Source organism: Sceloporus undulatus, chromosome 6, assembly GCF_019175285.1.
Source record: "Sceloporus undulatus isolate JIND9_A2432 ecotype Alabama chromosome 6, SceUnd_v1.1, whole genome shotgun sequence".
Classification (NCBI taxonomy): Eukaryota; Metazoa; Chordata; class Lepidosauria; order Squamata; family Phrynosomatidae; genus Sceloporus; species Sceloporus undulatus.
Genome location: NC_056527.1, coordinates 152,043,582 through 152,070,327, shown reverse-complemented (window position 1 = coordinate 152,070,327; position 26,746 = coordinate 152,043,582). Strand labels below are relative to the sequence as shown.

The 26,746-nt window shown below is 41.1% G+C and overlaps 2 protein-coding genes across 15 annotated transcripts in view; one reads left to right on the top strand and one right to left on the bottom strand.

Moving 5' to 3' along the window:
• PEAK1 (pseudopodium enriched atypical kinase 1) overlaps window positions 1-3,261 on the bottom strand; it is a 52,298-nt gene extending 49,037 nt beyond the window's left edge. For both annotated transcript variants that reach the window (XM_042477563.1, XM_042477566.1), the window contains exon 1: window positions 3,131-3,261. The gene's annotated coding sequence lies outside the window, so the exon portion shown is untranslated. The remainder of the gene's footprint in view (window positions 1-3,130) is intronic.
• A 122-nt stretch (window positions 3,262-3,383) lies between these two features.
• The window catches only part of HMG20A (high mobility group 20A), a 46,663-nt gene continuing 23,300 nt past the window's right edge, over window positions 3,384-26,746 (top strand). For 2 of the 13 annotated variants that reach the window (XM_042475036.1, XM_042475029.1), the window contains exon 1: window positions 3,384-3,503. The gene's annotated coding sequence lies outside the window, so the exon portion shown is untranslated. Of the gene's footprint in view, window positions 3,504-3,982; window positions 4,160-4,315; window positions 4,445-19,239; window positions 19,278-26,746 lie in introns of those variants that run through there. The other 11 variants (XM_042475037.1, XM_042475027.1, XM_042475034.1 and 8 more) reach the window with 10 other exon arrangements.

The window sequence follows — 26,746 nt, the reverse complement described above, 5'->3', positions numbered from 1 at the left end:
CCCTCAAAGGAAAAGAGCATTCCAACAGAAAGAAAACTGTCTTGGAAGGCTGGCATGAATTACTTATCTGCTATGTTCAGGGTTCTGTCTGCCCTTTAGCAAAGTGACATTAGTCCAATGAAAGCACTAGCAACAAGGAGGTGCAGGGCTGCAAATCCCTAAGCTCACAGGACAGGAATAATGGAAACAGTTAAGCCAGCATGGTCTAGTGGTTTGAATGTTGGACTATGTCTCTGGAGACCAGGGTTCGATTCCTGGCTTGGACATGAAACCCACTGGGTGACCTTTGGCAAGCCACACAATCTCAGCCTCAGGGGAAGGTAATGGCAAACCTCCTCTGGACCAAACCTTGCCAAGAAAACCCCATGATAGCTTTGCCTTAGGGCCAACCCTAAGTTGGAAACGACTTAAAGGCACACGGCAACAACAACGCAACTTCTTGGGTGATGTGCTCTTTCAAGGTTGTATTAAAAACTGCATGAGTAAAGAGCGGTCAAGTCTTCTTTCAGTCAAGAGGAACTTTTTCTTAGCAACTGATTTCCCCACTCAGCAACCGAAGAAAGAAAACCCCTTTGTAAGTTCAAAGTCAACAACCCTTAGCCATTGAAGAACAGCATGGATTTCCCCTCATCCTAAGGAAGCAGAAAGAGAGGACAGACTTATTCTCACTTTGTCCCTCCATCAGGTCTGGCAAAAACCCATTTACAAGAAATGAATCCTCAGGATAGGGCTGACTGTCCAAAATGTTGTCTGTTACACCATCACAGTCTTCAGTTGAATTCCATGTTGATGTGAGGAGCAAAATCCTTGGTCCCCAAATCAGCCCTCCCTAGTCATCCCCCCCCAAAATCTGATTCAACTACAGGCCCCAATCACTGCAGTGGCAACAAAATAGGTTTGGAGAACCACAGTCAAACAAAGCCAAAATCCATAAAGATAAAGAATACCTTAAAGGGTCTGGAAGCCCTGCTCTATAAGGAGAGACTTAGGGAGCTGGGTATGTTTAGCCTGGAGAAGAGGAGGTTAAGGGGTGACATGATTTAAGTATTTGAAGGGGCGTCATACTGAGAATGGAGCAAGCTTGTTCTGTGCTGCTCCAGAGAATAGGACCCAATGGAGCAATGGATGCAAGCTACAGGAAGAGAGATTCCACCTCAACGTTAGGAGGAACTTCCTAATAGTAAGGGGTGTTTGACAATGGAAGATGCTTCCTTGCAATCTGGTGGAGTCTCCTTCCTTAAACAGAGGCTGGATGGTCATCTGTTGGGGGTGCTTTGATTGTGAGTTCCTGCATGGCAGGGAGCGGAACTTGGGGTCTCTTCTAACTCTGTGACTCTATTATTCTGTTGTTGTTGTTGTTATTTCTTACCTGCCTCCCCCCATGGATCAAGGGTCTGGAGAACTGTTGCAAGAACCATAACAGGTTTGGGGAACAAAAACAAAACAAGGATGCATGGGCATAAATAAACTCATAATAATAACCATCACAGCAATGATAGTAATTTATCTGAAGATGCCAGCCGCAGATGCTGGTGAAACATCAGGAACAAACTCTTCTAGAACATGGCCAGACAGCCCCAAAAACCCACCAAAATCTATGGATGCTGGCCATGAAAGCCTTTGCCTTCAGACAGTTAATAATGCCTTCTTATCCATCTCTTCTCATGGATCAAGACAGGGAACGACAGCAGTGGACCCAACGCCAGTTAAAAACACATCAGTCAAAACACAGATCAGCTTCAAAGGACAAGCAAGATGTAGACGGATTAAAACGATCCCTGTTTTAATATTCACAAAGATGTCCAAGGGACTGAAACGAATGCCAAAACCACTGACAACCGTGCAGGAAAACTCCCATTTCACCCCATTTTGGGGTTTGCTTCCCAGTCAGAGAGTAAGACGGGAAAGAGATGCCTTTATATTCAGACATGCAAAATAAAGATAGATAGCACCGTTTTTTGTGGGTTTGGGGTGTCGTTTGCTATAGGGCCGACATGGCTGTCCTTGGATAGGGTTCCAAGATTGAAAAGATTTGATTTTGTTAATGGTTTGCTTTTGCTTTTGTCAAATGAAAGGAAGAAGGGAAGAGGGTGGAGCCCCAAACTTTCCATCCAACTTCTGAAAATGGGTCAGGAAAAGTTGTTTTAAGTGAGGAGGACTCAGGGAGATGGAAAAAGGGAAAGCCTTGTCAGTAATAGTAATAATAATAATAATAATAATAATAATAATATGGACCTCCAGGGAAGGAAGAAGAGGAAGCTTTGTCAATATTACTACTGCTACTGAAAGCAATAAGAACTTGGACTTCCTAGGGAAGAAGAAGAAGAAGAAGAAGAAGAAGAAGAAGAAGCCTTATCAATAGTAATAATAATAATAATTTTAATAATAATAAATTTGGACTTTGCGGGGAAGGAAGAAGGGGAAGCCTTGCCAATACTATGACATAATAGTAATAATAATAATAATAATAATAATAATAATAATAATAATATTTTGGCTTCTCAGGGGAGGAAGAAGGAGAAACCTTGTCAATAATAATAATAATAATAATAATAATTTTAGTAAAAATACTAATAAATTTGGACTTTCTAGGGGAGGAAGAAGGGGAAGCCTTGTCATTAATAATAATAATAATAATAATAATATTTTAATACTAATAATAATTTTGAACCTCCCAGGGGAGGAAGAAGAAGGGGAAACCTTGTCAATAATAACAGTAATTTTTAATAATAATAATAATTAATTTGGACTTCCCAGGGGAGGAGGAAGGAGAAACCTTGTCAATACAAATAAACAACAACAATAATGATATCATTTTGGAGCTCCCAGGGGAGGAAGAAGTGGGAGTCAATAATAATAATAATAATAATAATAACAACAACAGAAATAAGAATTGGGACCCTCCCCCTGGGAAGGAAGAAGGGGAAGCCTTGCCAATAATAACAACAATAATGATAACAATACAAGTCCATACATGCCCCAGCTCCAAGCCCCTTCCCTTTCTGCCCTCCTGAGGAGGAGGAAGAGAAGAACAAGGAGCCAAAGGGGAGGAAAAGCCTCCTCAAAGTGCCCCCAAAGTTTCTCCACCTCCGACTTTAATTCAATCCCTCCATTTTCCAGCCCAACGAACCAGAGACCCGAAGTTCCGTCCGAGGCTTCTCCTCCTCCTCGCCTCCCGATTGAAGCCGCTCTCTTCGGGGCCTGCCTTTCCCTTTTTGTCTCGCCTTAAACTTACATTCCCTCTCAGCGCCCTTCGACTGACTAACGCTTTACCTCACGAACTGGGCAACTAGTGGGACGCCTGGCTCCGCCCACTACTGGCCACGCCCACTTCTCAACTGTCGCCGGGAGGGAGGGAGGGAGTGCGCATGCGCGCCCGGCTGTTAAACGGAGACACTCTCGTAGTAAGAACCGCCGGGAGGTGGACGTCTCCAAAAACAAAGGGGCGTGGCTTACCCCCTCTCCTCGTCCAATGAGCGCTCCTTTCATGTTTACAAAGGAAGGTAAGTTAGACTCCAACGGACTCTGGAGCCTGTGTGGCGTAGCGGTTTGAGCGTTAGGCTGTGGATCCTGAGAACAAGGGTTCGATTCCCGGCTGGGTCAAAATATCATAATAAATCATAAAACTCTATCTGGTTGACTGTGGGGCAAGTCACACTCTCTCAGAAAGGAAGACAATAGCGATGAAACGTCTAAGAACGACTTTTGAGAGCACCTCAGTGTACTACGATTCCCGGCATGCCTTGCTGGGAAGAGAAAGGCAAGCTGGGTCTCAGCATGACTGGAACTACAGTATAGAGGACGCTAAGTTAGAAGCATGTGCGAACTACGATTCGCAGGCAAGGGAAAAGGTGAGCTAAGATCTCAGTATGACTGAACTACTGTACTAGGAAAGTTAGAACTGAGCATGCGCGAACTACGATTCCCGACATGCTCTGCTGGGAAGAGAAAGGTAAGCTAGGTTCCCCAGGATGCTAGGGAAGCTCGAACTGAGCATGCGCGAACTACGGTTCCCTGCATGCTTTGCGGGGACAAGCAAAGTAAACCAGACCCTTGAGCCCGATGGGACTACCATTCCCAGCATGCCTTGCTGAGGTAAGTGAAGCAGGCCAGAACTGAGCATGCGCAGAGTGGGATTCCCGGCATGCCGTTCGACGAGGTGAGAGAATGAGAGAGAAAGTATATGAGATATATTTACTGTATATACATAATATAATGTATATATACAAATATGATGTCCTATATCCTTCCGCTTTGGGGGAAACAGTTCCATGGGAGTTAGAATGGGAAGACAAAGAGAGAGAGAGAGAGGCAGAAGGATATGTGGGGATGAAAGGGGCGGTGCGTCCATTTTGTGAAGGGTTCAGGGATGAAAGGTGGGCCTGAAGCCTCTTCCTCAGGGGAGACTCCCATTTTCCCTGCTCTCCTCCTCTTCCTTTGACAGGTCAGTTCTTCCCTTGGAAGAGAAGTCCCTTAAAGCTAATCCTATTTGTCGTGTTCTTTTATCTGTGAGGTGTATTCTCCTGGGATGATCCTGTTCTGGGCATCACAGTTCAAAAAGAGGGGGGGGGTTTAAAAGCTGGAGGAGGGGTGTCCAGAGGAAGGGGACCAAAATGGTGGAAGGTCTGCTGGGAACCATAAAGCCCAATGAGGAGAGGCTGGGGGTCTACTTAGCCTGGAGAAGAGAAGGAAAGCCCTATTGAAGGATGCTCCCCCCCACATTTGTGGCTTTGACTTCTGTGGATTTGATTATTTATGGGTTTCATTAATAAGTCCTCTCTAGGAATATCTAGGTCCTCCGGTGCAACTCTATGGCCGACTTTAACCAAAAGTTGCACAGAAAGCCCTGGAGATTCCTAGAGGGAATAGTCTACTAGGCCTTTGTAGCTCCTCCAGCACGGTTCTACGGTTGGCCTCTGTCGGGCGTTGACCACGGAGTTGCGCTGGAGGACCTAAGATTCCTAGAGAGGCATTTGTGGCTCCTCCATTGCAACTCTATGGTCAGCGTACCTAGAGTTTCCAAGAGCGGTGTCCTCTCAGGTAAAAACAGTGTTTTTCTTATTTGTGGTTTTTCCACATTCACTGGGGTCCTGTGCCCTTAGCCCCAGGGAATGCAGAGGGACAAGTGTATTTAAGGGAGTGTCACATTGAGGAGGGAGCAAGCTTGTTTTCTGCTGCTCCAGAGAATCGGACACAATGCAGCAATGGATGCAAGCTGCAGGAAAAGAGATTCCAGCTCAACGTTCGGAGGAACTTCGATGGGGGAACACACTCCTTCCTCGGAGTGTAATGGAGTCTCCTTCCTTGGAGGTCTTTAAGCAGAGGCTGGATGGCCATCTGTCAATGGGGATGCTTTGATTGAGAGTTCCTGCATGGCAAAAGAAGGGGATTGGACTGGATGGCCCCTTGGAGTCCTTTCCATCTCTGAGAAAGGTCTGGAAACGTTGCCCTGTGAGGAGAGACTTAGAGACTTGGGTATGTCTAGCTGGAGAAGAAAAGGTTAAGGGGTGACATGATAGCCCTGTTTGAATATTTGAAGGGATGTCATATTGAGAGGACATACTAAAGCAAATGACAGTACATACTTACCTGTAGGGAAACCATACTTTTCCATAGGGAAACATAGGAGAATAGTTGCCCATAGGATAACATTGGGGAATACTTGCCCATAGGGAGAAATTGGGGAATAGTTGCCCATAGGGAATCATTGGAGAGTACTTGCCCATAGAGAAACATTGGGGAATACTGGCCCATAGGGAATCATTGGAGAGTACTTGCCCATAGGGAAACATTGGGGAATAGTTGCCCATAGGGAAACATTGGAGAATACTTGCCCATAGGGAAACATTGAATACTTGCCCATAGCAAATCATTGCAGAATACTTGTCCGCTAGGAATCATAGGAGAATACTTGCCCAAAGGGAAGAATCAAATACTTGCCTAATTTTTTTTCCCTTTGGGCAAATGTTCTCCCATATTTTCCTGTGGGCAAGTATTTCTCCAGTGATCCCCTATGGGCAAGTACTGTCATTTGCTTTAGTACGTCCCGTATTGACGATGGAGCGAGCTTGTTTTCTGCTGCTGCAGAGAATAGGACCCACAGCAATGGAGTCAAACGAATGGAAAAGAGACGCCACCTAAACATTGACAGTGAGGGCTGTTTGACTGTGGAAGACGCTGCCTTGGAGCGTAGTTGAGTCTCCTTCCTTGGAGGTCTTTAAACAGAGGCTGGATGGCCATCTGTATAAGTCGACCCAGGATTTATATACGTATACATGAGTATATACAGTAATTGGTCTATTTTGCATGGTCTGGTGTTGCCAGCATTGACTAGCATTGGCTCTCCAGGGTTTCATATCTGTTCTTTCCAGACGTTCCTTCTGATGTCAACTTGAACCTTGGACCTTCTATGTTCAAAACCTGTTGTTTACCGCTGAACCACGGCCTTCCTTTTTACTCTTTCCCAGTTTAATATCTCCTTTATTTGTGTTGTGGTGCTAAGCTGCTAAAGAGAAGATCTGTTCAGGGCCATCAAATATTAGAGACTGCAAAATTGGGGTCAGATAAGGAGGGGAAAGCTGAGTCTTCCAGAATGAGGAGCTTTCGTCAAATGTAACTAAATGCTGGCAAAGCAGAGTTGGATGCTGAAACCTATTTTTACACCAGTCCTGGGATTTTATATTTTGAGAAGATTTCTCCAATTTAGACGGCTTATTTCTCTTCCTAATTCCCTTGGCTTTCTTTCAAATCCTTAGGTCCCCCAATGGTATGCCAGTTTCTTGTTTCACAAAGCTGTTTATCTGTGATTTGCTTTTTTTAGCACGGTATCAGTAAACGCAAGACTAGTTTTATTTTGGGCCGGCAGATTTGAGTATCCTGGTTGTAAGGAAAAGCAGTAGTAATAGCAGCAGTGGGAAGCCATTCCCCTCCTATCCTGGACTAATTCCGTTTATCCTTTAAAGGCTGAAGCGGTGGTCTCAAAATGCTCGAATGTTTGTGAGAACACTCCAGGGCAATCTGAACTAAGACAGGGATTAGTTGTGAGAATCCTCCAATGAACTTGCTTTAAAAGAGTGTAAATAAGTCCCCTTTGAACCAATGCTTAGGTCCAGCTCAGTGATCTTGGGAATTTGTCACCTTTAATTTTAAAATGGGGAATCTAATCATAACTGAGTGATGAAGAGAGTATAATAAATCTGTAGTATTGTAGGTGGTCTTGCATGATGTATTTGGCATTATTTTGTCCTCTTGCAATTCCTTAGATTCTCTTATAATCCTTACCAAGCATTTGCCTTTAAATTGTCCCCTCCCTAGCCTGTTGCCCTCAGTTTCCTATAGCTTACCATATATACTCGCCTTCATGTATAAGTCGAAGGCAACCAAAATTATGGATTTTGATAAGACCCATGGATAAGTCAAGGGTAAAACTTAAGGTCATACAGCAAAGGATCTAAATGATGAAGCAAAGGAAAATGATGCCAAACAACCTACACAATTCTGGCCTTCAGGGTGAGCACAGTTTGTGCTTGCCCTAAAGGCTGGATGGATGAGAGAGGGGGTCATTGCTTTCAGGACACATTACACTCTTGCCTATTACCAGGGTATGGTTCCCTTCTCTATGAGTTGAAGTACAGTATTTACACTGACCCTGGATAAGTCGGCCCAGGTTTTTGGGATCAATGTTTGGACTAAAATTTCTAGACTTATACATGAGTATATACAGAACTTCCCACTAATGGTACTTGCCCTGGCAGCCACCCACGGAGGATTGTACTGGCTCCAGACATGCTACTTCAGAAATCTATGGACTGACAAAACCTAACTTAAACTTCTCCTTCCTACTCACTCCTCTCTTCATTAGGATAGTTATTTCCCATGTCCCCAAAGGGTTCCATGTAGCTAAATAAAGAAATAAAACCTCAGGGTAAAATCTTGGTGAGGTGTGCGTTTTCAGCATGGCTCTTTTTATGGTTGTTCACGGCTTATTGATGGAAGAAACTACAGTGTTTTCAAAACCATTATAACAGTGATTCCAGTCCAATGTCCTCAGTTGTAGCTTCTCAGAACTATTTCCTCCTCTTTGTCGTCCACTTTTCTTCTGAGTTCTTGCAGATTCATACCCATAACCTCCTTAATTGAGTCCATCTATCTAGCGCAGTAGTTCCCAAATTTGGTCGTCCAGATGTTTGGGACTTCAGCTCCCAGAATTTCTGACTGTTGGCCAAGCTTCTGAGAGTTGAAGTCTAAAACACCTGGAGTTTGGGAACCATTGCATGTACTCTTCCTCTCTTTCTACTTCCTATTTTTGGGGTGCAGAATAATTTCATAGAAAACCGCTCTGGCTTCCTCTCATATCACTCTGAAATACATTAAACACTTTGGGGGGTTATTTTGATCCGTGCCGCCTATTTTTTTCCCCTGCACGAATTGAATGTGCTTGCATTGTGTGATTGAAATTCCACCAGCAGAAATTGCTGACAGACAAGTAATGAGTTTGTGGATTTTCCCCTCGCAGATCTCAAGGCATGCGTGACAGAGATTGGAGCTCATTGTGGCAGATCCACATGAATGGTTTGCCCTAAATATCCAATTTAACTTTGTCACTTTTGGTTTTTATGCTTCCCTCCAGAAAATGGCTTCTATCATCCCTGGCTCTTATTGTTTAAGTAGGTGCTGCTAGTCATGACGATAGAATTAAAAATGCAGATGGTGATTAAAGAAGGCTATACGTTTAGAAACGAGTCGCTGTTATGAGAAATACTAGGAAAGATATCTTAGACCCTGGTACTATGTTTGAGGCTGCTTTTTTCATGTCGGTGTGACATTGGGTAGATCATGGGTACCTGAATGTCTGCTATATGCTGTATCTGTAATAAATTTCAGGTGTTTATGAGGGATGGGGCCATACATATTAGCTCTTCCCCCCCCCCCCCCATTTTCATCTCCATGGGAAGAAATTTCAATGTGAAGGTCTGAAGGGAGATTCCAAGTACGTTCATCGGAACACGTTTGGAATCTGAACTTGTGGAGGTAAGAAATGGACTCGGTATTCATAGGGACATTTGTGTGGGGCCTGCCTTTGTTCCTCCTCTGCAATTTGATTTCTCATGCATACCACAGAAATCTGGAACAGGCAACCATTTTCAGAAGACCGATACCTTTGGCTTAAAATAAAAAAATAAGAGTAGATACCGGTAAATATTTGCAGATAAACCATGCACTACAAACAGGTCTTCTCCGAAGGAATGAAAGTTCGCTTCAGTGCGGCTTCCTCCCAAATAATCAGGGTAAAAGATGGCTGCAGGAGGCGATGCTGTATTCACACACAGTCTCATTATTTTGGAGTAAGCTCCAATGGACTTAATGGGATTTAATTCTGAGTAAACATGCCAGAGCGTGTGCTGTAAAGCGGGTGCCTGATAATTACAGCATTTTAAGCAAGCCCCCTGAATACGACTCCTGCATAAATTTTGTCAAATGTCATGTTGATTTTAGGTGGGCAAGGCTTCATGCAGGAATCAATGGCTTGGCGCTGTACAGAGGAAAACGAATAAGGAAAGGAATAATTTGTCATTTCCTCTTTATTCAAGCTGATACTTGGGAAATCATTTCTTTTTATTCATGGGTATTATAACTGAGTTGGCTGTTGAGGTATACATATATCATAGGTTAATTACATAGAGTGGATGTGGTTCTTCTCTTTTAAATTAGCTAATAGGAAATGTCTAAATAATGTTTTAAAAAGAAGCAATTTGTTTCATGAGAACCAAGTCTGAGGAAGTCATCATTATACTTTGGGCTATTGCATTTACTAATGTATGACAACTGTCAGTCATTTACTGGGGTGTACATAGCATCACCAGGTGGATAGAGTCAGAAATGAAAGTAGATAGGATTTGCCAGATGATCCTCTCTCTGTCCTGTTCTTCAAACCCTGAAGGTACAGATTGTCTTTCCCAAGTTCTCCAACTTCTTCGCAGTTATAAGCTGGTGCTGACATGATTACAAGGTTCACGTTTGAACAAGAGTTTCTTTAGAAAGTGTTTCTTTATACAAAGTCACTGCCTCTATGTTCAATAGGCATTGATTTAGTACCTTCTGTGACATCTCACTTTACTTCTTCAGAGGATCTGGAGCAAAGATGTTATTGACTGGAAATTAGTTTCCAAGGGGCAAACCTTTGTCTCTGTCTTCCATAGCTTCATCTCAAGGAAAATCTCTTTGCCAGTTGAACCCTTATCATGTTGAAAGACGAAATAAGTTTTGAATAGCGCAGATTAAATTTAGCGATAAAAACTGGGTTGTGTGAAAAATGTCAGTTCAAACTCCTGTCATTTAATCTCTTACTATTCAAATAGGTCTGATAGCGCTTGCCAGTTTTTGTCTTTAAAACCTTTCCTTCTTTGTTTCACTGACTTTGGAACATTAAGCAAAGGGTGAAAGCACCAGGTCCCACCTGATCTTGGAAGTGAAGTAGTTTCAGCCCAGTTTAGCTCTTGCATGTGAGACTGCCAATAAATACCAGGGGTTGTAGGTTTTATTTCAGAGGAAGGAACTGGCAAAACCACCTCTGAATGTTGCTTGCCTAAGAAAACCCTACAAAATGGATGGAGTTGCCATAAGTCAACAGGCGGCTGGGAAGCACATATGTTGGCCCTCCACATTTGCAGCTTTAACTTTGAGGATTTGATTATCTGTGGTTTCGATTAATACGTTATCTCTAGCAATTTCTTGGTCCTCCAGCGCAACTCTGTCAGAAGTTAACCATAAAGTTGTGCTGGAGAACCTAGAAGGTTCAAGAGAAAACACTTCTCTAGGCTTTTGTAATAATAATAATAATAGTAATAAATTTTATTTCTATCCCGTCAGTTTTGGGCAAACTATTAAGGCATCTCTTGAGAGACGAATGGATGGATGTCAGTTTAAATCAGGGAACGTGTAAATTTTGTTTCAAAACAAAAGCTTTTTGGAAAGATTTAAAAAAGAAACTTGGATGGCACAGGTTAGACTTTGAAGCCCCTTCAGTTGTTGACTGAAGGATTTCTGGTTTTACTATTAAAAGAAGCCCATTGCTAGCCTTCGATTGATCTGTTGCTTTATGGCCTCCTTGAGCATTCCAAAGGCTGTGCAGTTGAGATGTCATCACAAAGGTTGTGCGGATATACTGTTGGTGTATGTGTGCAGAGGAGTGAGGAAAGAAGCAGTACGTAATTCTGAATATCTTGCATGTAAGTAGTATGTGAATGGGCCATTGTTGTAGGATACCTTAGTTTTAATGAATTCTGTTGCCTTTAATATAACATAAAACAAATGGATGGAGTGGAGTCTTAGAAAATTAAAGATTGAAAATGGAAGTTTGGTAGTATTTATAAGTACTGTAAGTTTTTTTGGATGGCAGTGTTGAGTCCTAGCACAAATCAACTTTACCTTGAGGTTAAAGCATAGTGCTGTAATATAACTGCCACCTGACAATTTCTTCTTTTCATTTTGACCCTCCAAGGCCATATACACAAGTAGGAATTGAACTTCAGCTGCACTTTTCCGAAGGCTTTTGTGTTTTACTCTTAGCAGACCATATACAAATCGTAGTGTTGTGCTGTCTTTTGAAAGCAGCATTGGTCTTGAAAATCATTAAGCACTTTCAACGTAAAATCACTAACATTTTTTAAAGGAAAAGAATTGATTCAGAAGTGAAAGGGGAAAATGTCTTTGTTTCTTTTCTTTTTCTAAATGGAGACTAGAAATATTGCGTTGGAACAGATGATGGTACTGAATGGCTTTGTACATGTTGTATTGCACTGTTTCTCATCCTAGCAACTGATGAGGTGCCAGTTTTAAAGCTGTGCCTTTGTTTAGTGGGGTTTCATTGATGGTGGGAGATCCATATCCTTTAAAGTGAAGTGAAGGCTTGCATTCTTGTACTTAAAAATTATTTTCTGTCCTATGATTTATATACTCTTGCATGCAAAACAAATTGAACTTACATTTTGTTGTTTTATTTCATCTTCCAATGAGTGTTTTGGTGCTCTGGTGTTGATGTGTTCCCCCCTGCTCTGTCAAAGCTTACATAACAGTTCTTGTAGCGACTTGTAGAGTTTCCTAAATTCTCTTCTAAAAGCTTAATCCAGCAGAGCAATTATCAAGGGAGCTGTTCTAAGGATATGTTTATTAGAAAGGTTTCAAAGCCTACAGAAAATAACGGAGTACATGAAAACCATTCAGCTTGTTCCCAGGGCTTAGTTGCACTGCTGTGAGCTCAGAGAGCATTGTGGGTATTGATACGGAAATAGAGAATGGTTTTAAAATGTTATAATGGGCAGTGAAGTGGGGGAGTGAGGAGACATAAAACTGCACATAGTTGGAAATCTTTCCGTATTTGTTCTACGTGGTGTTGCACTGAGTTTTGAGCAAGAGCTGTGGTTGATTCAGTAGAGACTTACTAGCATTTCCGCTCATCCATGAGTAACTGAATGGTTGTGTGAGAATTGTAGCATATGGTCACTTGCACTGGCAAAGTGATACCATGGCTTTTCTGTAAATTAGGCACAAATTCTGAACTCAGGAATGCTAACAGATACTAATTGGATTGGATGGTAATGTAAGCTTTATATAGTGAGCAGCAAAGTGGTATATCCAATAATGCACATTACAGCTGAATCAATTGGCATCCTTTTTGTGAAGGCAGAAGGAGAAATTTCAAATGTTGTAAGTACCGTCATTGAGCCAGTTCCTTAATAATGGTTTGCTTGTGTTTTAGAAAAGTGTGGTTTCCAATTGCAAACTGTGATTTGAAACCTGGCTTGAAGGACAAGCATAAACCATAGTTGGCTGATTAAGATGTACTGGCAATATATGATTTGAATTAAGGAGGAAGTCGCTATGGGAGCATTCACACCTGGGGTTTTTTTACCTGAGGAGATGTGGATCGGCATGCTCATGCATATTGGGTTTGTTGTTCCCATTAGGTTTTGGGTTCGCAAATTCTGTTCTTAACCCTTGTGTTATTCACACATGCCATCATTTTGAGTTAAAATGGAGCTGCCTCCCTTCCTTTAACTATACAGAGTGATCTGAATCGATTCAGAAGCATATTCACATGGCTGATGATGCAGAAAACTCAGTGAAAAAACGGTATCGAATATCCCAGGTTAAGTGGAGTTTTTGCCAACTTCCCCCTCAAAGTGCATCGAATGCATTTGAGATGTGTGTGAACACCAAGGATTCAACCCAGATTCATCCCAGCTTATTTTCATAGTGTGAATGGAGCCTGGATGAGTTGGAGCACATGAAAGGGTGTTTGAAAACATGAGTTGTTCACATAGTGCCAAGCCATAGTTTGAAGTTAGATCTGAACTGAACAGTTGCTTCCCATGCAGGGCCACAAGCCAATATATACACATAGATGGGGTTCTCTCTCTCTGTTTTGTTCTTCAAAATAGTTGCTGTTGGTGAAAGCAAAATGGAGGACCATGTTATCATCCCCATGTGGTAGAAAAGATGTTTCTGCTCGCTTTCTCTTCCAAACCTCACAAAGTAAGGGCTTTCTAGAAGAGCTCCTCAATGACTTTGGTGAACCCTCCGCAGGGCTGATAAAAAGACTCCTGCTAGTGTTCTCCATGTCAGTATTCATAAAACCCAGGCATCTAGATGGGCTGAATCCTCATTCCTGGCTTAGAATGGCTCATTCTGAGGGCTGTATTTCTTAACTGTTAAGTACAATAGTCCTATTGTTCTTCTTCCAATACTTTTGTACTTGTCAGCTTTCCGGATGCCTTTAGTTAGTAATGTTTTGCAGCTGACAGCATATTTATTTTACACTTATTGATTCTCCTTGCATATCAAGCAGAGGAATGTCACTATGGTTGCTTACTGCTTTGTATATATATTTTAAAGTGTTATTTCAGTGTTTGAATCCCAAACTATGGACTTCAAACTATTTCAGTTTTCAGGTATTTGGCCTGCCCTTGGTTTACTTTGGCAACATTCGCACACAATATTGAGCCAGAATTGCTTGCTAATTCTGCTTTTAATGTACACAAGCCACATTCAAGTGCATACAGCCCGTTCTTTCCCATTATCTTGTTCCCACTCACTTAAATGGATAAATAAACCAGAAAGTGATAACTTCATATTATGTTTGATCCTCATCCGTTGCTTCAGAACAAACCCAGATTGCAAGCCTGGACAAATTGTTTACTTATTTATTCAGCAGATTTACATTGATAGCATTTATTGGAACAAACTAGACTTCTTATGGACATAAAAAATGCTCGCTCGTTCGAGAGCAATGAACTGGGATGCCTGGTTCTCAGGTAACAAGAATTATTTCTGTATTTATTCTGTTGCCCAGAGCAGAAGGGATAAATGACTAGTACTAGCACATAGCTCATTCTTGGTAAACCAGGACTAGCTGTTCTGCAATAATTACTGTTGTATGTGAACTTGGCCATTTGACAGGGCTATTTTGATAGAGATTTCAAAATCTTACGTTAAAGCAAAGATAGTTGATAGCCATTTTTCATTTTTTCCCTTTCTGCTGGAGCAGTTTCGCACATCTTAAATGGCTGTTTTAGTGTATTTAAATGGGGAATCTTGGACAAGCATGCAACTGTTTTTCTGCCCCAGGAGTGCGCACGCTTTCTCTGTCCACATCATGCTGACATGTAATTTTTATGTCGGGTTCAACGTAATGCCCAAATTTGGAGATGTCTTAAAAGTTTACTATTCCTTTCAGTTGCTGAGGCCCCTTTGGACTATTTCTCATAAATTGCAGAGTTGTAAACTCAGCTTCTAGACATCATTATATCACATTGTTATCTACCATTGTTGAGGCATACCCTTAATAAAGTTCTCCTGCATCATCTTAGTAGTGTTTTGGGCTTGTAGGCTTCTTTCAAAATGGGAAGTGACTTGGACCATCCTGCCTAAAATAATTCAGAAGACTCAGATGTAAAATTACTCTTTGGGTCCCACAAAGAGCACAAAGGGCCTTTTACAGTAAAGTTTAAAAAAATACATTAAATTAGGATGAATCCGAGGAACTGCATGAAGCCAATGCATCACACTCTGCCTCCCCTAGCTTCCCATGTTGTTATTCAGTGCCCCCAAGTTATCACACTAATATTACACTTGTCCCTCCATATTCACTAAGCTTAGTGATGGCGAACCTACGGCACACGTGCCAGAGGTGGCACTCAGAGCCCTGTCTGTGGGCACATGTGCTGTCGCTCCAGCACAGAGTTTGCCAGAGTTTGTTACTAGAAAGCCAGAGGGACATGGCACTTTGCATTTAATAAGTGGGTTTTGTTTTGCAGTTTGGGCACTCAGCCTCTATAAGGTTCACCATCACTGGCTTAGGGGCACAAGACCCCTGTGAATATGGAAAAATCACAGACAACAAAACATGTTTTTACCTGAGAGGACACCTCTCTAGGAAGTTCTAGGTCCTCCAGTGCAACTCTGTGGTCAACGTCCAACAATGACCATAGAACTGCAGTGGAGGAGCTACAAATGCCTAGTAGAGTATCCTTTCTAGGTCTTTCAGTGCAACTTTTAGTTATAGTTGACCATAGAGTTGCACTGGAGGATCTAGTTATTCCTAGAGATAACATATTAATCAAATCCAGGAATAATCAAATCCGCAAATATGGGGGGATGAGTGCTGTAGTTTTGTTTGCCTAAATATTGTGTTTAGAAACATGGAGGAGCCATCTCATTGTTTGCTATCAAGCCAGCTTTGATTTATGGCAACCATATGAGTGAGACACCTCTGAGCCCTACTCAGGTCTTACAGATTTAGTACCATGGTTTTCCTTTATTGAATCGATCTATCTGCATTGTGGTCTTTGTCCTTTTATACTGCCTTTAACTTTACCAAGCATTAATGTCTTTTCTAGTGAGTCTTCTTATCTCATGATTTCTAGTAAATCTTCTTGTTTCAAGTACAATAAACTCAGTGTAGTCATTCTGACTTATGGTAAGAGTTCAGACTGAATTTGTTCTCAGTCAGTTTATTTGTGATCTTGGCAGTCTTTGTTATTCATAGAATTGTTCTCCAGCAGCACATTTCAAATTAAGTTGATTTTCTTCTTGGTCACCTTTCTTTGTTGTTGTTGGGTGCCTTCAAGTTGTTTCCGACTTATGGTGACCCTATGGCGAACCTATCAAGGGTTTTTCACTGTCTAGCTTTTATGGCCATATATCAAAATCAGAAATATTGTGCCCTGGATGATTCTGATTTTGGTATTCATCTTGACCCATCAGAATAACTATTGGATTTGTAGTTTCAAAGGTGGAGCAGTGCTTGTGTCCTTGTTCTAGTCTACATTATTGGGAAGGGTATATTACAGTGGACATAATTGAATGATATACATATAAGAAGAGCTTTTTAAATTTTTTATAATCACCATATCAGACCATAATATATTGTAGACTGGGCATTCTTCATACTGTCCACCAGCGATCTCTCTCCCTCCTCTCTTCCCATCCTTTGTAGCATCAAGTCTGTAAAGACTTCTGTGAAACTTTAAAGTTTGCCAACTGCTTCAAGACTTTTAATTGGACCTAGTTTACTGTCCATGAAAATGAATACTAGCTTAAATGCTTTCAGTGGTTAAGTTGTTGTGAAGTTATTCTAGCTGGTTAAAAGAAGTCAAGAAGTATCAAAAGACTTCCTTTTTAAATATTTCATTTATTTCTCATGACTAAGATATTAGATGCTGCTTTGAGTTAATGGATGGACATGCAACTGTTGCGTATGTGTCTTTGTCTCTCTGTGTTGTGTGCTTTAGTTTTCACCTGTCACCTGAAGACATTTCCATGAATTTCCTAGGGTTTTGAATATTCAGAGATGTGTTTTGCCAGTTTCTTACTCTGAAATTTAGCATAGAGTACCTGGTGTTTGTTGGCAGTTTCCCATCCAAGTACTAGCCAGGGCTCTACTCAGCTTCCAAGGTCCGATGGGGTGCCTTTTTGGGGTTTTTAGGCTGTCATACAACAGGAGAGAACACTTTTTAAACCTCCAAGTGTAATATTAGCCTGATGATAATAGGGTAGTGGGTGGCACAGCAACCTTAGAGAATATTGAGCGGCATTTTAGTGAGTCATGAGCTCAAAACTACAATGCTATTTTTTCTGTTCCTCCAAATTCCATGTTGTCAACAGTGCTTATGCTCTCAGTAAAAATGTTGTCTCCCTATGAACCAGGAAAGGTCACAGGCTTGGAAGGATGCCCTTTCTCACGGCATTGATTCAGACCAAAGGATGCATAGATCATGGTACTGTGGGTTAAGGAAAGCCTGGGTGTCAAAGCCTGGTATAGGATTCGTGGGAAAGCTTTATTTTGTTGAAAACAAAAATACTGTCGGCACAACATTCTCTTCCTTTTGAAGGGTGGGGGAATTACCACAATCATTGTGCAGCCCTGGAGAAGAGTATTCACTTTATGAAATCATTTGTTCTGCTGTATCATGAAGAAGGACTTCTTTATAAGTATGAACACTTCAGCTGGAGAAGATTTGCTTGGGAATAGCATTTAAAGTGCTTTCTTCAAGCGTGTTCAGCATGGACTGATTGTCTGAAAAACTCTTGCCAAATAAAACGTAGCTATTATTTTGTCTCCAGTTAAATATGAGATTGTTGTTTTTCAGGCTCAAGGAACAATTCGATGGTAGGAATCAAAAGACATTATTTCATGGTATCAGTGGTAGTATCTAAGCACTTGATCTGTTGAGAATGCTGCAAATCTCAATCTCTTCTGTTGCGAGGACTCAGCAAAGTTGTTGTTACAGTAGTTTAGTACAAAGGAGAAGTGGCTGTTGGCTTTGGTGTTGGGAAGTCCAAAATAGGGCGAAAATCTCTTGGAGAATGAACCAAAAAGCATTTTATTGCTTTTTTAAAGAAATGAAGATGGTATTCTTATGCTGCCACAGGGACAGAACCATTCAAAATACTCCACAGTGGCCAAAAACTCTGAAGAAATAACACCATGACAAAAGATTAGAGCATAGAATAAGAATAAGATGGACATCTATTGATGGAGCAGAATGTTGGTATAATGGCAGTACTCATGTGTAGTGCATATTTACCATTACAAAGATGACTAAAAGAATGTCTTAATTTCACGATTCCTCCCTCCCCCCATATCTAACATAGCTATGAGGAATTTGGAAATTTACATTAACCATAGTTACATCCCAGTTTTGCATTAAACTGAAGTTAATCATAATGATAGTTTGTTCAAACCAACTAGTTGCAAACTAGTATATGATGTTGACCTGTTTCATTGTGGTTGAGTTGAACCTACAGTGTATGGTTTTAAACATAACTCAGGCCTAAAACAAATCACCCAGGAATCATCCAGTTTGAGACTGTTTTAACTGCCCTGGCTCAATGCTAGGGGATTCTGGGAACTGTAGTTTTGTGAGACATCGAGCCTTCTCTCTGTCAGAGAGCACTGGTGACACAATAAGCTACAATTCCCAGGATTCCCAGCACTGAACCAGGGCAGTTAAAGTGTTCTCAAACTGGATTATTTCTGCAGTGTGTTTTGGACCTCCATTAATTTAAAGCAGAAACCTGATATCACAAAAAGAGGAGGAAAGCTCCAAATTCTGACTCCTTGTTAGCATGAACAATACAGTCCATGAGTCTGAAAACAGGTAAAAAGAGTGGCTTGTGCACATTGGTTTCTTGGAAGAAGAAGAGATTGCCCCCTTTCACAGACAAAATGCTGTGTGTGTGTTGAAGATGTTGGGAATAGCAGTGTATGGTTGACAATGATTGTTGAAATAGATTTTTGCAGATGTTTGGCAGCAGCCTCTGGAGCCTGAATATTAATAGTATTGTTGAGGCTTGATTTAAACTTTGGAGATCTCTAAGCTTTACATTCCTTTCCCCTAGATTAAGCAGATCTGTCATTCAACCCCTCCAAAAATTGTTTGCCAGAGGATTCTTAGGCAACTTTGCAGCGACTGCTGTTGTTTCTACATACCTTTCCTAAATTTTCCAAAAAGGATTTTGTTGCTGTGTGTTGGGACTTAAGCCAAAACGCTTCTTAAAAACCAAATTTATGGTGTTCATCTGAAGTTAAGATTACTTAAAGTGATCAAACCCAAATGTTAACAGTTGGGCAACATTCTTGTTATCCATGCAGAACAATAGTATTCTTTGTAGTTATTGTAGGTTAAATGTTTAATTTTGTTTTGTTTTGTTCTGAACAGATAGCACATATGAGAAAGTCGCTGGAGAAGCTCAGAGGGAATTTGGAGCTAGACATGGTACTGCTCTTATATGCATTTGTCTGATCGTTGTGATGACCCTCAGAGACTCTACACCAGTGATTTCCAAACTCTAAGCTTCCAGGTGTTTTGGACTTCAGTTCCCAGAATCTCAGACTATTGGCCAAGATGGCTGAGACTTCGGGGAGCTGAACTCCAAAACACCTGGAAGACCAGAGTTTGGGAATCATTGCTCTACACCTTCTCCCCAGACACTGGAAGAAAAGTGAATGGTGATGAGACACTAGACCTTTTCTGTCCTGCCCCCCCCATCCTATATATCTTTTCCTGACACCATCTTTATTTGCTTTATGTCACTATGGTCCAAAACACACTGCAGAAATAATCCTTTCTTGAGACCGCTTAACCTGCTCTGGCTCAATGCTAGACAATTCTGGGAACGGTAGTTTTGTGTGACATTTAGCCTTCTCTGTCAGAGTGTTCTGGGGCCACAATAAACTACAATTCTCAAGATTTCCTATCACTAAGTCAGGGTAGTTAAAGCAGTCTCAAACAGTGTGTTTTGAATCTATGATAGACCTTTTTTTTTGGCCAAAGCTTTTTAATTACAATTTTGATTTCACCTGGCAGTTCTTAATCTGTTGCTACAATACTTTCAGGGTTTTTTAGTTATATAATATATAGTAATTTTAATATTTATTTTACTTATGTCACCTATTGAGAGCAAAAGCCAAAGAGAGGGTAAGTAGTGTTTTCATAAAGAAATGAACATAACTTTCATCTTGCCAAGGCCTGCAACAAATGAAAGGCCTTCCCTCCATCCCAACTGCAACTGCTGTGGCTTCCGAGTGAGAAAAGAATAGGCAGTATTATATTGCTTTATAATTTTGTATATTTTGATGATATGTATTTGTCAGGTTGTTATATTATATTGCATTTTTGTACTTGTGTTGCATTTCTGCCTGGATAATTTGTTTTTACAATTATATGCCATTGTTACATTTATATTATTCCTTCCTTCTCGCGTGTGTGTTTATGTGTATGCATACACATATTTTAGAACGTATGCCTTCGGTAGGGCTGGCTGTTTTTTGTTGTTATTTTCCTTGTAAAGTGTGATGTATACTGATGCTGTTGTATAAATACATAATGATAATAACAGCTTGTAGTGGTTAATGTTGAAAATTGATCTTTTGAATTAAACTGGAACATCACATAATAGTAATAATAATAATAGTATTTATTTATATACTGCCTCTTCCTTTTTGGGGATCAAGGCGGATAACAACAGAGTTTAAAATACAAGTAAATAACAACAAGGTCTCCCCTCCCTCTATCCCACCCTCCTTAAAATATCAGTTTGTAAAATGAGATCAAGTAATACATCATAAAATATCAAAGAAACATTGTTCATTACACGGTGACAACAAAATATAGGAGCACATATGGACCAGTTTCTTCATTCATGACCTAGTCAGTCTGGATAGGAGAGCCTGAAGAGAGTCGTTTTTACCGCCTTCTTAAAAGCCTCAATTGAGGATATTTGGCGGATTTCTTCAGGGAGGTTATTCCAGATTTTTGGAACGGCAACAGAGAAGGTTCTTTGGGACGTTGCCACTAACCTAGTTCTGCTTGATTGAAAGAAATTCCTCCTCAAAGAGTGGAGTGTGCGGGAAGGATTGTATGGGAGGAGGCGTTCCTTCAAGTAAGCTGGAACCAAGCCATGTAGGGCTTTATAGGTAATAACCAACACCTTGTACTGTGCCCGGAAGCTAATGGGAAGCCAATGTAATGATTTTAGAATTGGTGTAATATGGTCAAATTTAGATTTTTCCAGTGGCCAGTCTGGCTGCCATGTTTTGTACCAATTGAAGCTTCCAGATGTGGCACAAGGGTTTCCCCATTTAGAGCGCATTACAGAAGTCGAGACGAGAGGCTACCAGTGCATGTACAACCGTTTCTAGGTCCTGCTGCTCCAGGTAGGGTTGCAGCTGTCGTATCGGCCAAAGCTGATAACAGGCACTCCTGGCCGTCGCATCAACCTGACTTCCAGCAGTACTTTCCAAACTCTTTGCATATCAGACAACTTAAATTTAGTCAAAGGCTCTTGTAAACCTAAAGTGCCCATTCATAGAATAGACGTGCTTCCTTGCTTTCCTTCAGATTCATTGCTTCGCCCTTGCTTCCTTCCCGTCAGTAGCTTGACTGGATTGTTTTGTGTATTTATTTTGCATTTTTATTTAAGGTATCATAAACATATGTGTGTGTGATGTGTTTTCTTGCCTTAGCATATGCTTCTATTTAAATTGTCCCCTCTTCAAAAGCTGGGGAACATTATTTCTGTGTCTATCTCTCAAAAGGAGTCCCCCCCCCCCAGAATCCATTCATAAAAATAAGCATTGTGCCTTTTTATCAAGGGGAGAATATTTTTGTGTTTGTTCCCAGTTCAGACCTCTTTAGTATGCCAAATTAAGAACACAGAATAGAGGTTTCAGGAAGAGAACGTGAATACAGGAAGGACATTCTTCTTGCCTACCAAAGGGCTTCTGAGCTGTGCCAAAGAGTTGGTCTGTTTCCATGTATGTCTTTTAGTCTCTCTTCTAGCACTAAGTGTTCCATTTTTTCAAGTGACTCACGATACAGACTCACTTTCGAGGGTGGAGAGGCGGAAGGAGGGAGAAGGCTGGTTTATTACTCAGATTATTTCTCCAGATACAGTTGCCTCGATTTTGAACATATGGGATGTAATTGTCTCTCTAGCCGTATCTTTCTTTTCTCTCCGTCCCCCGTGATGCCACAGACAATGATGTTGTGGCCAAGGGTGCTCCGACATCCAGTTCTGGCACTAGTCTAAAGGTTCTGTACTCACACTCTCCTAATGAGCAAGCCTTGCCTAGACATTTCATCGCATGTATCGACGTGTGCAGTTGCTTAGGAACTGGAGTCTAAAGCCAAGGGTGATTGCTTCACAGGATACTTGAAATTCATACTTTTTCAACAACCATAGCAACTCAAGTCAAGATGGCCCAGGTTGCAGTATGATGCGTAGGGTGTTTTGTTCTCTTTAACAGCAGGAGCTGGTCTTGGCGGTTAGTCGTTCAGACGCAAGATGTGTCGGAGAGGGCGATAGGATGACGTGTATATGTGAATGGTCCCATGCCCTACTTATGGTCCCCAACTGTAATCTGGGTCAGCTTGACCTGAGTGACTCATGGTTTCTCCGTGACATCAAAATGCATTTGTAGATATCATCCTCGTAATATATTATTGTCTGAAATTTATTTTCAGTAGGTAGCCACAGAAATGTTAGCAAGCCAGACTACAAACAGTTCGATAACCATCAAGAGTACCCAGGTGTTAAAACCTCAACAGAGCTCTGCCCATTGTAAGAAAAGGTAGGGCCACTTGAAAGGAAGCAAGAGGTTGCTTGGTAGCATCTTGGTTGTGGTGGTTTATCCTAAAACCTGCCCATCTATGGGATGTGTTTATGGTGAAGTAATGACTGGTTCTGTGAACTGGTATCTTGGTGCTAAATCTGTCATCAGCTCCTTCTGCCCCCTTCCTCTGGATAGATGACCCTGGAATTTAACTTTCTAACTTTCCAGAGGCAAGAGGACTTGTCTGTGTAGACACCTATGTGATATCCCTGATCTCGTGTGTCTTGTGTGATTAATGTAGAGTGGTCCCTTCACATTCTCTGGGGTTAGGAATGAAGGACCCCCTGTGGATGTGGAAAAACCACAAATAAAAACACCTCTCTAGGAATCTCCAGGTCCTTCGCTGCAACTTTATGGTCATCATCTGCCAGAAATTGATAATAAAATCATGATGGAGGACCTATAGGTGCCTAGGGAAGAGTTTTCTCTAGGAACTTGTAGGTTTCCCAGCACAATTCTGTGGTCAACGTCTGGCAGAGCTGTGCTGGAGGGCCTAGAGATTTTTAGATAGAACATATTAATCAAGCTGCAAATACCCTTATCCCTCCATATTTGCGGCTTTGATATTTGCGAATTTGATTATTCATGGATTTGATTAATATGTTCTCTCTAGGAATATCTAGGTCCTCCAGTGCAACTCTGTGGTCAACTTTAACTAAAAGTTGCACTTAAAGACCTAGAGATTCCTAAAGAGAATACTCTACTAGGCATTTGTAGCTCCTCAAGTGCAGTTCTGTGGCCAGTGTCTGTTGGACGTTGACCACAGAGTTGCACTGGAGGACCTAGAGATTTCTAGAGAGGTGTCCTCTCAGGTAAAAACATGGTGTTTTTGTTATTTGTGGTTTTTCCATATTCATGGGGGCCTTGTGCCCCTAACCCTAGCGGATATGGAGGGACAAGTGTAATCAAATTTGTCAAAAGTCAAAGCTGCAAATGTGGAGGGCCAACTGTAAATGCTTTCAGATACGAATCATGAAAAGTAGAGCCTAAATGAATAACAATTCTATGTAGAACATGGAGCTCTGTCTTCTGCTGGTAGACCAATTTTCTTTGTACCTCATTCTCATCTACTAGGATCACCAGCTGTTCCCCAGGGTTGAGTCTGGAGTACTTGTCAGCCCTATCGAGACATGCCAGTGAGTGAACCTGGAATCCTTTACATATAAAAGATTTGTTCTATCACTGGGCTGTGGCCCTTATCTTGTGAAAGCTACAGTAGAGCTCTCTTTCTGCCAAGATTTGAGCCATGGGGAATTTTCTGAGGTTTCCTTGAGATATGAACATTAGAAGTGAAAGTCCCTCCCTGCAAAACCCAATTATACCTGCGAAAGGTGTTTAGAAATTGTGTAGGAGGTAAATAAGTTGGTCATCCCAGGATCACTCTTTGATTAGCATTCTGCTTCTTAAAGTTGAAGGTTCTTTTTGAACCCAAATGAGATTCTTTTGTGTATTCTGTATATACCCTAAATAATTTATTTGGAGCTTTTTCAACTACAAGCTTTTTCTTTCTTCTTCATACGTATAATTTGCTGCCAGAGGGATTTTATGTAAGCAAAGACAGGGAATGAAAAGGAAGCCAGAACAATCGCCTGAACTCCCTTTTGTTGCCAGCTTCCTGTTCATTCTTTTTTTGTTGCATGTTTCTCATCTTCACTGTCAATTTGGGCACTACCTCTCTTTGGCACACGTGTAATTGACAGCAAATCCAATGATATTCTTGTTTTATTATAGCAGTGGAATCAGGCAATTGTGACAAGAGGGCTTTTAGAGGGCTGTGCTTCAGAACACAGTTATGAAAGCACCATCCTTGTGCCTAGCAATGGTTTTGAGCCTCATAGCAACCAGAAAATGTTTTTAAGTACTATCAAACAGCTTGTTCAATGTGAAGAGGTGAAATGGAAATGCTGCCCACTGACACCAATTACTGTGAATGTGCTTATTTTGTGTGTTGATAACCGTAGTGTGTCATTTTCATCAGGATTGCCAGCATCAAACTGTTCCTGGGGGAGTTGTGCAGTATCTCAACATCTAAGTTCTTAGACATGGATGCTAGTCATCTCTTCAATAAGCTTGATATACAGACCATACAGGGTAGTGATGAGCAGATTTAAGTGTTTCACCTTCTTTGATCCCCCCTTCCAAATTTGGTCATTTTAAAATTTGCCCACAGCTGTAAGGACTAGAGACTTCCAGTTAAGCATATGTGATGAATCTACCAACTTGAAGGTCTGTTCCTGTTCAGATGTAAATCTGATCCATCAATCAAGTTAGCAAATATTGAACTGAAATGATGGAACTATATTAATAATATCAGATTTCTAGTCATCCAGCTATATTCATGAGGGAAGGTTTTAGGAATCTGTGTGCGGAGTGGGGGTAGTGCTGACAGTTTGTGAAAATGGGTCACAGGAAATGTTTCAGGGGCCGTGTTTGAATTGCGAACAACACTTATGGCACAGAGCCCAGCCAAATCATTTGGGCATATTTTGCCTTGGCAGACAAATTCACCCGCTTTGAAGAGATATCAAAATAGGCAGTATGGTTTTGATCAGATGAATAAAGAATGGAAGAGCTTTTCTTAGATATTTTACTGAGCTTAATTAAAATTGTGTTGTACATTCTTCTAAGGCATATTTGAAAGTGATAATATGAATGTCATGTGGTAGGTGGCTGCTGAAAACAGTCCAGAGATTTAAAGGCTTAAAACCCAAAGCAGACCAGAATAAATGTGGGAATCCTGGTGGCCTTACTGAGAAAGAGAGTCTTTTTTCACCTTTACCTGAGTGCCCAATCTCAAGTCGCTTGGAACTAGGTCTGTCTTTGCATCGCAAAACACTTTACAGCTGTACTTATATTTATCCTGGCATTTAAAGTCAATTTTGGCTGTATGGTCTGTGGGAATTATCAGAGTCTTCATCATTATAGGTCAGTCCAATGGTTTAGTCCATGCTGTAATCTGTGGTTATAACAAACATGTTTGAATTGCAGCCAGTTTGTGCCACCTCAATTCAACAGATAATTTGGTTCACATCTTTATAAGGAACCATAAGAGCAGTTGGACAGGCCTTTCTTCCCAGTCGCTGGAGAGTTGCACATCAAACCTGTTGTCAGCATAGGAGGGTGTTAAGATGTCTTGCGATCTCCTGCTTGTCGAGAGACTTGGACAGAAGGCGTACCAAAGAGTGTGCTCCTGAGAGGATAAGGGGATGTTCCATTCTCATAACATGCGTACTAGCTTTAAGAAGCAAATCATGCTAGTTTTATGCTGGCGGCTTTGAAAGGTGAAAGGCTAGTGTGTGGTGCTATTCAGCTCAGGGTTAACAGTACCTCCCTGTTTTGTCAGTGAAAATGGAGCCACAACTATCATTTCTCACTGCTGAACTTTTCCCATAAACTGCCTTCTCTTATCAAGTCTGATAGTATGCTCACAGGTGAGAAGCTTTTTACAACTTTAACCGTATCATTGTTGTAGATACCAGGAGAACTGGGAATGAAAACTTGTTTCAAAGTTTGTTCCTCTTTAAAGCAGAATACAGTCCCATTGCCCACTAGGTTCAGGGCCAGGAAACTTATAATCTCGGAGCCCAAAGGTACATGGAACAAAACATTGCATCAATGCATAACAATTCAAACCTGATATTAAAAAGATGAACAGTTACACCTTAAATTGAAAACAACAAGGACTCCTGTGATACCTTAAAGACTGCCGAATATATTATAGCATAAGCTTTCGTGGAGAGCAGTCCCCTTTTTTGGATGAATGATAATCCAGAATTTTTGTTACATACAGTGGATCCTTGTTATACGCTGGGGTTTGGTTCCAAGATCCCCCGTGTATAACAAAATCCGTGTATGCTCAGGTCCCATTAAATATAATGACATAGTAAAATGGTGTCCCTAATAAAAAATGGAACATCAAGGTAAATTTATACTTTTTTGGAACATTTTCAAACCCTGTATGCTTGAATCCGGTTATAAAAAATCCGTGTATAAGAAGGGCCGACTGTACATGCATGTATGCATATAGGTACAAAGGGATATTAAATGCAGAAATATTGACAGCGACATACA